This window comes from Sus scrofa, chromosome Y, assembly GCF_054392235.1.
Source record: "Sus scrofa isolate SSC_HxYL_T2T_F1_AM1 chromosome Y, Sscrofa_HxYL_maternal_Yorkshire_Landrace_v2.0, whole genome shotgun sequence".
Taxonomy (NCBI): domain Eukaryota; kingdom Metazoa; phylum Chordata; class Mammalia; order Artiodactyla; family Suidae; genus Sus; species Sus scrofa.
The window spans coordinates 27,796,987-27,810,384 of record NC_139402.1 but is presented as its reverse complement, the minus strand read 5'-3'; positions in this window follow the sequence as shown (position 1 = coordinate 27,810,384).

Sequence of the window (13,398 nt, the reverse complement as noted above, 5' to 3'; positions counted from 1 at the left end):
ATCAACATCTTTTCCACCACCTACACATAAGGGACCTAATGAGAATTCACTTATCTGCAACACCCCACGTGTGGGATCAGGTCTGTGAAGTGGCTGGTGAGGTGGATCTCTCGACTCTTTCTAAGGGGCGTTAGGACATGAATTCTCTGCCTCTCCATGTCTCAGTGATTTGGCATCTAAGAAGGGGTCTGAGCACCCTTCAGCAGGGTCTGAATGACAATGGGACAGAGTTCCAGGATTCGGTCCCCTCAAACCAGTCTCCATTTGGGACAATCCTCCTCCTTCTCTAGACCCTCCATTGGCAGGCCAGAGGCCCCTCTCGTCCAAGAGCGAAACCTCAAGTCCTGCCCAAGGGGAGCCCTCACCACAGGGCTCACGGAAGATAACAAGAGAGACTCCTTAAATTCCTGACAACTGTGTACCCCACAAACAGCCAGCAGTGGAACTAGTCACCCCACTTCCATCCAGCACCCCTTTAGACAGGACTTATTCTTATCAACCTGTGAAATACCCACCAGACATATCCCAGCTTCATTCTTGGGAAATTTGTTACAGTGGAGAGCTAGTTTGTGATTTCATCTATGGACGTGTACGTTCCGAAGCAAGGAATGGTCCTTGCCCCCATTCCAGTATTTCGTAAGGGTTGATGTTGAGGGCCTCGTCTTTTTTGGAAGGCTGAGTGGCCAATTTTCAGGCTTTGAGATCTGGAATGAGATTTCTCATCCCGGTCATACTTAGGAGTCTTTTTTTCCCTGTTGGAAAAGACTGGAAGGGATAGGCTCACTGGTCCCTTTCAAATGGATCATCATCCAAAAGCAAGCCTGAGCAGTGCCTATTTCCTCAGCAGCCTGATGAGAATGGTGGCCCTGAGAAGAATGCTGGAAATACTACTTATCATCCAATTGTCCAATACATCCAATGGATCCTCGTTTCATTTAGTATCAACATACCTCCAGATCATGAGATCAGGCTGCCCGAGGTACAACCAATTGGGGGTGACGGTGAGAGCTTCCCACTTTGGGCCCATCCCTCGCCTCTCTTCTCACAGAGGGTGTGTTGTGTCACAATACTTGGTGCGCAGCATGCCCTTGCCATGGCAACCATTGGGCCTGAACTTCTCAGATGGAAGGCAACTCCACCTCCTCTGTGCCCACCTGCTCTCTACAGAAGGATGCCTCTTCCCCTGAACGTGTGTCAGGCTCAACACGGTGGTTCCAAAACTGCTTCCCAGGAATACACAGTCTACAACCTCATTAGGAAAGAAAATATGGCATTGAAAAAGACCCACTCCCCACGGAGCCTGAACAGCAAAACAATGGCCGATGGAGGAAGAACAACACACGAGCATCTCTTTCCATGGGAGGAGGCTTTTCCCCTGAAGGAAACTACGGAATATCTCTTACTCTGATTTCCACCCCATGCCATTGGAGAAGATAGAGGGACCACAGCAAGGCTTTCAAACCTGTCTTCCAGGATGGAGCAGGGATTGTAATAGACACATTGTGGGCGTCAGGCCTTGAAGGAGAGAAGACTCTGGTACAAGTGTGCTGGTTTGTCCCATTTGTGTGCTAGCCACCTTAAAGAAAGACACGTCCTTGGAGAAATTATCCTGCCATTGACAGTTGCTTGAAACAACAGCTCCTTTACCTCTCTCTCGCCTTCTTTTCATCTCCTTCTCTCTAGCTCTCTCACTCTCCCCTTTGCCCCCCTTCAATTTCTCCTGTATCCTCCTGCTACAATTCGACCTGGGGTAATAATGGATCAAATATATTAGCCAAGAGAATGCTCCAAGTTATCCCCCAGCCTTTTCTCCCTGTCATCCTAGGTCTGATCGCATATAAATTCCGTGGTCCTGAAAGACTTCCTGTGCTGTGTGGAGACACCCCAACTAGGTCAGCCTTAAACCATACTTCCCATATTCATCCCTTCCTATGGACACGCTGACCACTTCATGTGTACTTCGGTCTCGAGGGTCCCATATTGGACGCAGAGAGCAACACACTTGAAACAACGTTCCCATGAGTGCTCTCCCAAGAAAGTGCTGATCTGCAGCATTCCCTACCTGGTCCATGAGGTATGGTGGATTTGCTCATGTGAGGATCTCTGGACTCGTTCTTAGGGGATATAGAATATGAAGTCTAGGACTCTTCATGTCTCAATGATTGGGCATCCAAACAATGGTCTGAGCATCCTTGGCGAGTGGGCTGGCCAACAAGAGCCCAGAGTGCAAGATGTCTGTCAACAAAAACCAGTCTCTATGGATTAGACCTCCTCATTCTCTAGCCTCCGGAGTGTCAGGGACAGAGCCCACTCCCTTCCAGGAGGGAACTTTCAATACCCTCACATTGCAGGCATCATCACAGCGCTCCTGGAAGATCAGATCATCGTCCCAGCTTCCTTCCTTATGACTGTAGATAGAACAAACACACTGGCCCTGGCCCCAGGCACCACACTCCCAGTAAGCACTCAATGAGTGGGAGGGCTTGTTCTTATCCACCTGTGGAAAAGGCACCTGAAATAGACCGGATACATCTTGGTTTAAAGGCCTCTGTTTGGAGGGCTCCCCTGTGGCTTAGGCTATGGAAATATGGATTCAGAAGTGTGGAGCTGAAAATGCCCCATTGGGAAAGTCTCTTTGAGGGGTTACATCCAGGGCCTCACGCTTGGTGGAGAGCATTCGGGCATGGATTCCTTCTTTGTGCCGCGGGAGGTATTGTTTCAAATGGCCCTGAAGCACAACTCTTTTTTCACATGGAGGAACTCCCGTGAGGTATTCTGCCCACGGATCCCCTGAAGATAACACACGTTCAAACACCAAGCCTCTAGAATCCACATTGAGCTTGGGAGCCTGATGAGAGTGGTGGCTATGAGTCTACAGATGGCGATAATAGTGTTCATCCAAAAGGACCACCCATCTGATGGATCCTCCTTTCCATCAACTTCGACAGACCTCCAGAGCAAGAGCTCAGGGTGTCCATCCTTTAACTCTCAAGGTTTGAGGGTGAGACTTTCCCACATATGGCCCATCACACTCCTCTATTCTCACAGAGAGGTTGTTTGGGCACAAGGCTCCATGGGCATGATATCAGAACCATGGCCACCTCTGGGACTGCACCTTTCCGAAGGAAGGCAACTCCACACACTGGGGAGCCCAATTTTCTCTATCATGATGGATATCTGATAACATGTGCAGCACTTCAGGGTCAAGTGCTTTCTCAGTCACTGCTTCACACGAATACACAGTATAGAATCTCTTTTGGAGAGAAAAGATATCATTCCAAACACCCAAACTAAAGGCCCCTGGACAATGAAATCAAGGAACGACTGAGGAAGGACACCCTATGAGCTGCCATTTCAATAGGCAGTGTCTTTGCCGCTTAGGGAAAATATAGGGTGTCATTTAACTGACCCACACCTCGTGTACTTTGAGAAGACATGGGTGCCAAGCACGGAGGACTGCTGGCAATCGACGTACTTCTAGAGAAAGGCCAAGAACGAGTGAAAATCTCATGCAAGAGTCCTGATACAGCCTTCGTGTCTAATAGTCCCCGGAAACACAGACAAGGGCTTGGGAATGAAACTGTGCCCTGGAATGTGGCTTGTATCCAAATTTCATCTCTCTCTCTCTCTCGGCTTCTTCCTCCTTCACATTCTCTCGAATCCTCCTCAGCCAAGGTTATCTGTGCTGGTCCAGGTTGGCAAATCTCAGCCAGGAGAGCAGTCAAATTCTTTAACCGAGATTCTCCATCAGTCTTCCAAACTCCTATCAACTACAAATTCTTTGCGCAGGAAGTAACTCCGCTTCTTGTATGGAGATATTTCACCTTACACCGTGCACCCATACCTTACCATTCTCAGCCCTTCACACTGACAGATAACCATCCCATTGCCACTGCGTTCTACATGATCACACATTTGACTCCGAGATCAACATCTTTTCCACCACCTACACATAAGGGACCTAATGAGAATTCACTTATCTGCAACACCCCACGTGTGGGATCAGGTCTGTGAAGTGGCTGGTGAGGTGGATCTCTCGACTCTTTCTAAGGGGCGTTAGGACATGAATTCTCTGCCTCTCCATGTCTCAGTGATTTGGCATCTAAGAAGGGGTCTGAGCACCCTTCAGCAGGGTCTGAATGACAATGGGACAGAGTTCCAGGATTCGGTCCCCTCAAACCAGTCTCCATTTGGGACAATCCTCCTCCTTCTCTAGACCCTCCATTGGCAGGCCAGAGGCCCCTCTCGTCCAAGAGCGAAACCTCAAGTCCTGCCCAAGGGGAGCCCTCACCACAGGGCTCACGGAAGATAACAAGAGAGACTCCTTAAATTCCTGACAACTGTGTACCCCACAAACAGCCAGCAGTGGAACTAGTCACCCCACTTCCATCCAGCACCCCTTTAGACAGGACTTATTCTTATCAACCTGTGAAATACCCACCAGACATATCCCAGCTTCATTCTTGGGAAATTTGTTACAGTGGAGAGCTAGTTTGTGATTTCATCTATTGACGTGTACGTTCCGAAGCAAGGAATGGTCCTTGCCCCCATTCCAGTATTTCGTAAGGGTTGATGTTGAGGGCCTCGTCTTTTTTGGAAGGCTGAGTGGCCAATTTTCAGGCTTTGAGATCTGGAATGAGATTTCTCATCCCGGTCATACTTAGGAGTCTTTTTTTCCCTGTTGGAAAAGACTGGAAGGGATAGGCTCACTGGTCCCTTTCAAATGGATCATCATCCAAAAGCAAGCCTGAGCAGTGCCTATTTACTCAGCAGCCTGATGAGAATGGTGGCCCTGAGAAGAATGCTGGAAATACTACTTATCATCCAATTGTCCAATACATCCAATGGATCCTCGTTTCATTTAGTATCAACATACCTCCAGATCATGAGATCAGGCTGCCCGAGGTACAACCAATTGGGGGTGACGGTGAGAGCTTCCCACTTTGGGCCCATCCCTCGCCTCTCTTCTCACAGAGGGTGTGTTGTGTCACAATACTTGGTGCGCAGCATGCCCTTGCCATGGCAACCATTGGGCCTGAACTTCTCAGATGGAAGGCAACTCCACCTCCTCTGTGCCCACCTGCTCTCTACAGAAGGATGCCTCTTCCCCTGAACGTGTGTCAGGCTCAACACGGTGGTTCCAAAACTGCTTCCCAGGAATACACAGTCTACAACCTCATTAGGAAAGAAAATATGGCATTGAAAAAGACCCACTCCCCACGGAGCCTGAACAGCAAAACAATGGCCGATGGAGGAAGAACAACACACGAGCATCTCTTTCCATGGGAGGAGGCTTTTCCCCTGAAGGAAACTACGGAATATCTCTTACTCTGATTTCCACCCCATGCCATTGGAGAAGATAGAGGGACCACAGCAAGGCTTTCAAACCTGTCTTCCAGGATGGAGCAGGGATTGTAATAGACACATTGTGGGCGTCAGGCCTTGAAGGAGAGAAGACTCTGGTACAAGTGTGCTGGTTTGTCCCATTTGTGTGCTAGCCACCTTAAAGAAAGACACGTCCTTGGAGAAATTATCCTGCCATTGACAGTTGCTTGAAACAACAGCTCCTTTACCTCTCTCTCGCCTTCTTTTCATCTCTTTCTCTCTAGCTCTCTCACTCTCCCCTTTGCCCCCCTTCAATTTCTCCTGTATCCTCCTGCTACAATTCGACCTGGGGTAATAATGGATCAAATATATTAGCCAAGAGAATGCTCCAAGTTATCCCCCAGCCTTTTCTCCCTGTCATCCTAGGTCTGATCGCATATAAATTCCGTGGTCCTGAAAGACTTCCTGTGCTGTGTGGAGACACCCCAACTAGGTCAGCCTTAAACCATACTTCCCATATTCATCCCTTCCTATGGACACGCTGACCACTTCATATGTACTTCGGTCTCGAGGGTCCCATATTGGACGCAGAGTGCAACGCACTTGAAACAACGTTCCCATGAGTGCTCTCCCAAGAAAGTGCTGATCTGCAGCATTCCCTACCTGGTCCATGAGGTATGGTGGATTTGCTCATGTGAGGATCTCTGGACTCGTTCTTAGGGGATATAGAATATGAAGTCTAGGACTCTTCATGTCTCAATGATTGGGCATCCAAACAATGGTCTGAGCATCCTTGGCGAGTGGGCTGGCCAACAAGAGCCCAGAGTGCAAGATGTCTGTCAACAAAAACCAGTCTCTATGGATTAGACCTCCTCATTCTCTAGCCTCAGGAGTGTCAGGGACAGAGCCCACTCCCTTCCAGGAGGGAACTTTCAATACCCTCACATTGCAGGCATCATCACAGCGCTCCTGGAAGATCAGATCATCGTCCCAGCTTCCTTCCTTATGACTGTAGATAGAACAAACACACTGGCCCTGGCCCCAGGCACCACACTCCCAGTAAGCACTCAATGAGTGGGAGGGCTTGTTCTTATCCACCTGTGGAAAAGGCACCTGAAATAGACCGGATACATCTTGGTTTAAAGGCCTCTGTTTGGAGGGCTCCCCTGTGGCTTAGGCTATGGAAATATGGATTCAGAAGTGTGGAGCTGAAAATGCCCCATTGGGAAAGTCTCTTTGAGGGGTTACATCCAGGGCCTCACGCTTGGTGGAGAGCATTCGGGCATGGATTCCTTCTTTGTGCCGCGGGAGGTATTGTTTCAAATGGCCCTGAAGCACAACTCTTTTTTCACATGGAGGAACTCCCGTGAGGTATTCTGCCCACGGATCCCCTGAAGATATCACATGTTCAAACACCAAGCCTCTAGAATCCACATTTAGCCTGGGAGCCTGATGAGAGTGGTGGCTTTGAGTCTACAGATGGCGATAATAGTGTTCATCCAAAAGGACCACCCATCTGAGGGATCCTCCTTTCCATCAACTTCGACAGACCTCCAGAGCAAGAGCTCAGGGTGTCCATCCTTTAACTCTCAAGGTTTGAGGGTGAGACTTTCCCACATATGGCCCATCACACACCTCTTTTCTCACAGAGAGGTTGTTTGGGCACAAGGCTCCATGGGCATGATATCAGAACCATGGCCACCTCTGGGACTGCACCTTTCCGAAGGAAGGCAACTCCACACACTGGGGAGCCCAATTTTCTCTATCATGATGGATATCTGATAACATGTGCAGCACTTCAGGGTCAAGTGCTTTCTCAGTCACTGCTTCACACGAATACACAGTATAGAATCTCTTTTGGAGAGAAAAGATATCATTCCAAACACCCAAACTAAAGGCCCCTGGACAATGAAATCAAGGAACGACTGAGGAAGGACACCCTATGAGCTGCCATTTCAATAGGCAGTGTCTTTGCCGCTTAGGGAAAATATAGGGTGTCATTTAACTGACCCACACCTCGTGTACTTTGAGAAGACATGGGTGCCAAGCACGGAGGACTGCTGGCAATCGACGTACTTCTAGAGAAAGGCCAAGAACGAGTGAAAATCTCATGCAAGAGTCCTGATACAGCCTTCGTGTCTAATAGTCCCCGGAAACACAGACAAGGGCTTGGGAATGAAACTGTGCCCTGGAATGTGGCTTGTATCCAAATTTCATCTCTCTCTCTCTCTCGGCTTCTTCCTCCTTCACATTCTCTCGAATCCTCCTCAGCCAAGGTTATCTGTGCTGGTCCAGGTTGGCAAATCTCAGCCAGGAGAGCAGTCAAATTCTTTAACCGAGATTCTCCATCAGTCTTCCAAACTCCTATCAACTACAAATTCTTTGCGCAGGAAGTAACTCCGCTTCTTGTATGGAGATATTTCACCTTACACCGTGCACCCATACCTTACCATTCTCAGCCCTTCACACTGACAGATAACCATCCCATTGCCACTGCGTTCTACATGATCACACATTTGACTCCGAGATCAACATCTTTTCCACCACCTACACATAAGGGACCTAATGAGAATTCACTTATCTGCAACACCCCACGTGTGGGATCAGGTCTGTGAAGTGGCTGGTGAGGTGGATCTCTCGACTCTTTCTAAGGGGCGTTAGGACATGAATTCTCTGCCTCTCCATGTCTCAGTGATTTGGCATCTAAGAAGGGGTCTGAGCACCCTTCAGCAGGGTCTGAATGACAATGGGACAGAGTTCCAGGATTCGGTCCCCTCAAACCAGTCTCCATTTGGGACAATCCTCCTCCTTCTCTAGACCCTCCATTGGCAGGCCAGAGGCCCCTCTCGTCCAAGAGCGAAACCTCAAGTCCTGCCCAAGGGGAGCCCTCACCACAGGGCTCACGGAAGATAACAAGAGAGACTCCTTAAATTCCTGACAACTGTGTACCCCACAAACAGCCAGCAGTGGAACTAGTCACCCCACTTCCATCCAGCACCCCTTTAGACAGGACTTATTCTTATCAACCTGTGAAATACCCACCAGACATATCCCAGCTTCATTCTTGGGAAATTTGTTACTGTGGAGAGCTAGTTTGTGATTTCATCTATTGACGTGTACGTTCCGAAGCAAGGAATGGTCCTTGCCCCCATTCCAGTATTTCGTAAGGGTTGATGTTGAGGGCCTCGTCTTTTTTGGAAGGCTGAGTGGCCAATTTTCAGGCTTTGAGATCTGGAATGAGATTTCTCATCCCGGTCATACTTAGGAGTCTTTTTTTCCCTGTTGGAAAAGACTGGAAGGGATAGGCTCACTGGACCCTTTCAAATGGATCATCATCCAAAAGCAAGCCTGAGCAGTGCCTATTTACTCAGCAGCCTGATGAGAATGGTGGCCCTGAGAAGAATGCTGGAAATACTACTTATCATCCAATTGTCCAATACATCCAATGGATCCTCGTTTCATTTAGTATCAACATACCTCCAGATCATGAGATCAGGCTGCCCGAGGTACAACCAATTGGGGGTGACGGTGAGAGCTTCCCACTTTGGGCCCATCCCTCGCCTCTCTTCTCACAGAGGGTGTGTTGTGTCACAATACTTGGTGCGCAGCATGCCCTTGCCATGGCAACCATTGGGCCTGAACTTCTCAGATGGAAGGCAACTCCACCTCCTCTGTGCCCACCTGCTCTCTACAGAAGGATGCCTCTTCCCCTGAACGTGTGTCAGGCTCAACACGGTGGTTCCAAAACTGCTTCCCAGGAATACACAGTCTACAACCTCATTAGGAAAGAAAATATGGCATTGAAAAAGACCCACTCCCCACGGAGCCTGAACAGCAAAACAATGGCCGATGGAGGAAGAACAACACACGAGCATCTCTTTCCATGGGAGGAGGCTTTTCCCCTGAAGGAAACTACGGAATATCTCTTACTCTGATTTCCACCCCATGCCATTGGAGAAGATAGAGGGACCACAGCAAGGCTTTCAAACCTGTCTTCCAGGATGGAGCAGGGATTGTAATAGACACATTGTGGGCGTCAGGCCTTGAAGGAGAGAAGACTCTGGGACAAGTGTGCTGGTTTGTCCCATTTGTGTGCTAGCCACCTTAAAGAAAGACACGTCCTTGGAGAAATTATCCTGCCATTGACAGTTGCTTGAAACAACAGCTCCTTTACCTCTGTCTCGCCTTCTTTTCATCTCTTTCTCTCTAGCTCTCTCACTCTCCCCTTTGCCCCCCTTCAATTTCTCCTGTATCCTCCTGCTACAATTCGACCTGGGGTAATAATGGATCAAATATATTAGCCAAGAGAATGCTCCAAGTTATCCCCCAGCCTTTTCTCCCTGTCATCCTAGGTCTGATCGCATATAAATTCCGTGGTCCTGAAAGACTTCCTGTGCTGTGTGGAGACACCCCAACTAGGTCAGCCTTAAACCATACTTCCCATATTCATCCCTTCCTATGGACACGCTGACCACTTCATATGTACTTCGGTCTCGAGGGTCCCATATTGGACGCAGAGTGCAACGCACTTGAAACAACGTTCCCATGAGTGCTCTCCCAAGAAAGTGCTGATCTGCAGCATTCCCTACCTGGTCCATGAGGTATGGTGGATTTGCTCATGTGAGGATCTCTGGACTCGTTCTTAGGGGATATAGAATATGAAGTCTAGGACTCTTCATGTCTCAATGACTGGGCATCCAAACAATGGTCTGAGCATCCTTGGCGAGTGGGCTGGCCAACAAGAGCCCAGAGTGCAAGATGTCTGTCAACAAAAACCAGTCTCTATGGATTAGACCTCCTCATTCTCTAGCCTCAGGAGTGTCAGGGACAGAGCCCACTCCCTTCCAGGAGGGAACTTTCAATACCCTCACATTGCAGGCATCATCACAGCGCTCCTGGAAGATCAGATCATCGTCCCAGCTTCCTTCCTTATGACTGTAGATAGAACAAACACACTGGCCCTGGCCCCAGGCACCACACTCCCAGTAAGCACTCAATGAGTGGGAGGGCTTGTTCTTATCCACCTGTGGAAAAGGCACCTGAAATAGACCGGATACATCTTGGTTTAAAGGCCTCTGTTTGGAGGGCTCCCCTGTGGCTTAGGCTATGGAAATATGGATTCAGAAGTGTGGAGCTGAAAATGCCCCATTGGGAAAGTCTCTTTGAGGGGTTACATCCAGGGCCTCACGCTTGGTGGAGAGCATTCGGGCATGGATTCCTTCTTTGTGCCGCGGGAGGTATTGTTTCAAATGGCCCTGAAGCACAACTCTTTTTTCACATGGAGGAACTCCCGTGACGTATTCTGCCCACGGATCCCCTGAAGATATCACATGTTCAAACACCAAGCCTCTAGAATCCACATTTAGCTTGGGAGCCTGATGAGAGTGGTGGCTTTGAGTCTACAGATGGCGATAATAGTGTTCATCCAAAAGGACCACCCATCTGAGGGATCCTCCTTTCCATCAACTTCGACAGACCTCCAGAGCAAGAGCTCAGGGTGTCCATCCTTTAACTCTCAAGGTTTGAGGGTGAGACTTTCCCACATATGGCCCATCACACACCTCTTTTCTCACAGAGAGGTTGTTTGGGCACAAGGCTCCATGGGCATGATATCAGAACCATGGCCACCTCTGGGACTGCACCTTTCCGAAGGAAGGCAACTCCACACACTGGGGAGCCCAATTTTCTCTATCATGATGGATATCTGATAACATGTGCAGCACTTCAGGGTCAAGTGCTTTCTCAGTCACTGCTTCACACGAATACACAGTATAGAATCTCTTTTGGAGAGAAAAGATATCATTCCAAACACCCAAACTAAAGGCCCCTGGACAATGAAATCAAGGAACGACTGAGGAAGGACACCCTATGAGCTGCCATTTCAATAGGCAGTGTCTTTGCCGCTTAGGGAAAATATAGGGTGTCATTTAACTGACCCACACCTCGTGTACTTTGAGAAGACATGGGTGCCAAGCACGGAGGACTGCTGGCAATCGACGTACTTCTAGAGAAAGGCCAAGAACGAGTGAAAATCTCATGCAAGAGTCCTGATACAGCCTTCGTGTCTAATAGTCCCCGGAAACACAGACAAGGGCTTGGGAATGAAACTGTGCCCTGGAATGTGGCTTGTATCCAAATTTCATCTCTCTCTCTCTCTCGGCTTCTTCCTCCTTCACATTCTCTCGAATCCTCCTCAGCCAAGGTTATCTGTGCTGGTCCAGGTTGGCAAATCTCAGCCAGGAGAGCAGTCAAATTCTTTAACCGAGATTTTCCATCAGTCTTCCAAACTCCTATCAACTACAAATTCTTTTCGCAGGAAGTAACTCCGCTTCTTGTATGGAGATATTTCACCTTACACCGTGCACCCATACCTTACCATTCTCAGCCCTTCACACTGACAGATAACCATCCCATTGCCACTGCGTTCTACATGATCACACATTTGACTCCGAGATCAACATCTTTTCCACCACCTACACATAAGGGACCTAATGAGAATTCACTTATCTGCAACACCCCACGTGTGGGATCAGGTCTGTGAAGTGGCTGGTGAGGTGGATCTCTCGCCTCTTTCTAAGGGGCGTTAGGACATGAATTCTCTGCCTCTCCATGTCTCAGTGATTTGGCATCTAAGAAGGGGTCTGAGCACCCTTCAGCAGGGTCTGAATGACAATGGGACAGAGTTCCAGGATTCGGTCCCCTCAAACCAGTCTCCATTTGGGACAATCCTCCTCCTTCTCTAGACCCTCCATTGGCAGGCCAGAGGCCCCTCTCGTCCAAGAGCGAAACCTCAAGTCCTGCCCAAGGGGAGCCCTCACCACAGGGCTCACGGAAGATAACAAGAGAGACTCCTTAAATTCCTGACAACTGTGTACCCCACAAACAGCCAGCAGTGGAACTAGTCACCCCACTTCCATCCAGCACCCCTTTAGACAGGACTTATTCTTATCAACCTGTGAAATACCCACCAGACATATCCCAGCTTCATTCTTGGGAAATTTGTTACTGTGGAGAGCTAGTTTGTGATTTCATCTATTGACGTGTACGTTCCGAAGCAAGGAATGGTCCTTGCCCCCATTCCAGTATTTCGTAAGGGTTGATGTTGAGGGCCTCGTCTTTTTTGGAAGGCTGAGTGGCCAATTTTCAGGCTTTGAGATCTGGAATGAGATTTCTCATCCCGGTCATACTTAGGAGTCTTTTTTTCCCTGTTGGAAAAGACTGGAAGGGATAGGCTCACTGGTCCCTTTCAAATGGATCATCATCCAAAAGCAAGCCTGAGCAGTGCCTATTTCCTCAGCAGCCTGATGAGAATGGTGGCCCTGAGAAGAATGCTGGAAATACTACTTATCATCCAATTGTCCAATACATCCAATGGATCCTCGTTTCATTTAGTATCAACATACCTCCAGATCATGAGATCAGGCTGCCCGAGGTACAACCAATTGGGGGTGACGGTGAGAGCTTCCCACTTTGGGCCCATCCCTCGCCTCTCTTCTCACATACGGTGTGTTGTGTCACAATACTTGGTGCGCAGCATGCCCTTGCCATGGCAACCATTGGGCCTGAACTTCTCAGATGGAAGGCAACTCCACCTCCTCTGTGCCCACCTGCTCTCTACAGAAGGATGCCTCTTCCCCTGAACGTGTGTCAGGCTCAACACGGTGGTTCCACAACTGCTTCCCAGGAATACACAGTCTACAACCTCATTAGGAAAGAAAATATGGCATTGAAAAAGACCCACTCCCCACCGAGCCTGAACAGCAAAACAATGGCCGATGGAGGAAGAACAACACACGAGCATCTCTTTCCATGGGAGGAGGCTTTTCCCCTGAAGGAAACTATGGAATATCTCTTACTCTGATTTCCACCCCATGCCATTGGAGAAGATAGAGGGACCACAGCAAGGCTTTCAAACCTGTCTTCCAGGATGGAGCAGGGATTGTAATAGACACATTGTGGGCGTCAGGCCTTGAAGGAGAGAAGACTCTGGTACAAGTGTGCTGGTTTGTCCCATTTGTGTGCTAGCCACCTTAAAGAAAGACACGTCCTTGGAGAAATTATCCTGCCATTGAC